Source organism: Limulus polyphemus, unplaced genomic scaffold (genome assembly GCF_000517525.1).
Source record: "Limulus polyphemus unplaced genomic scaffold, Limulus_polyphemus-2.1.2 Scaffold94, whole genome shotgun sequence".
NCBI classification, from domain to species: Eukaryota; Metazoa; Arthropoda; class Merostomata; order Xiphosura; family Limulidae; genus Limulus; species Limulus polyphemus.
This window is the reverse complement of record NW_013665704.1, coordinates 1,194,122-1,195,390: the sequence shown is the minus strand read 5'-3', so window position 1 is coordinate 1,195,390 and position 1,269 is coordinate 1,194,122.

Genomic DNA, 1,269 nt, shown 5'->3' with positions numbered 1-1,269 from the left:
TCAGTAAAGGTTTAAGAGATCATATTAGGGATAAACATAATAAATTCAAGAAATTTAAATTTACTGGAAATAATAAGAACTTGGAGGACTATAGGAAATAAAGAGAACAGGTTAAAAAGGAAGTTAAAAGGGCAAAAGCTGTATATGAAAGAGGGTTGGCTGAGAGAGTTAAATCAAACAATAAGGAATTCTTTAGGTATATGATGAGTAAACAAAATGTTAGGATGGGAATTGGACTTCTAAAAACGATAATGAGGAGCTGATCTTGGAAGATTATGAGCTAGTAAACATAATAAATTATATGTTCGCTTCAGTTTTTATGAAGGAAGATACAAGTATTATGCCTCAACCACAGCACTTAATGTATGAGAAAAATATTGATGTAAAAGATATCATTTTAATTTGTGAAATTGTAAGAGAAAAGTTGAGAACCTCAAAATTGATAAATCCCCTGGACCAGACAACTTTTATCCTAGAGTTTTACAGGAACTTAAAGATTTTATTTGTGAACCGCTAGCTAATATATTTTATAGGTCATTGAGTAGTTGAAGAGTATTAGAAAGTTAGAAGTTGGCTATGTTAGCCCAATATTTAAAGGAAATGATTAACATTGTCCAGGCAATTATAGGCCAGTTAGTCTTACATCAGTAGTTGGAAAGGTTTTGGAGAGTGTAATTAAAAATGCATTGCAGAGTATCTTAAAGCAGTTTGATATTGTGTCAAAGAGCCAGCATGGTTTCACTATGGGAAAGCCTTGTTTAACAAATCTTCTGACATTCTTTGAAGATGTTACTGCAAGAGTTGATGAAGGAAATTCTGTGGATTTGATTTACCTTGATTTTCAGAAAGCATTTTATAAGGTGCCTCACAAAAGACTTGTTACAAAAATTAAATCTGTGGGTGTGAGGGAAATGTTATTAAATTGGATAGAAAACTGGTTAGAGAGTAGAAAGCAGAAAGTAGTAATAAATGAAGTTAGATCTAACTGGATCACAGTTACAAGCGGTGTGCTTCAGGGCTCTGTGCTGGGTCTTCTGCTGTTTGTGATTTGTATTAATGATATTAACTCTGGAATGACTATGATAATTTTGAAGTTTGCAGATGACAGTGAGATTTTTGAGGTGGCTAACTGTGTCAAAGATGCTGCAGACTTACAGTAAGATTTAGACATTTGATGCATTGGGCCAATACATGGCAGATGATGTTGAACTATCCAAAATGTAAGGTGATGCATGTAGGTTTTCACAATTCAAATTATTATTAAAACTT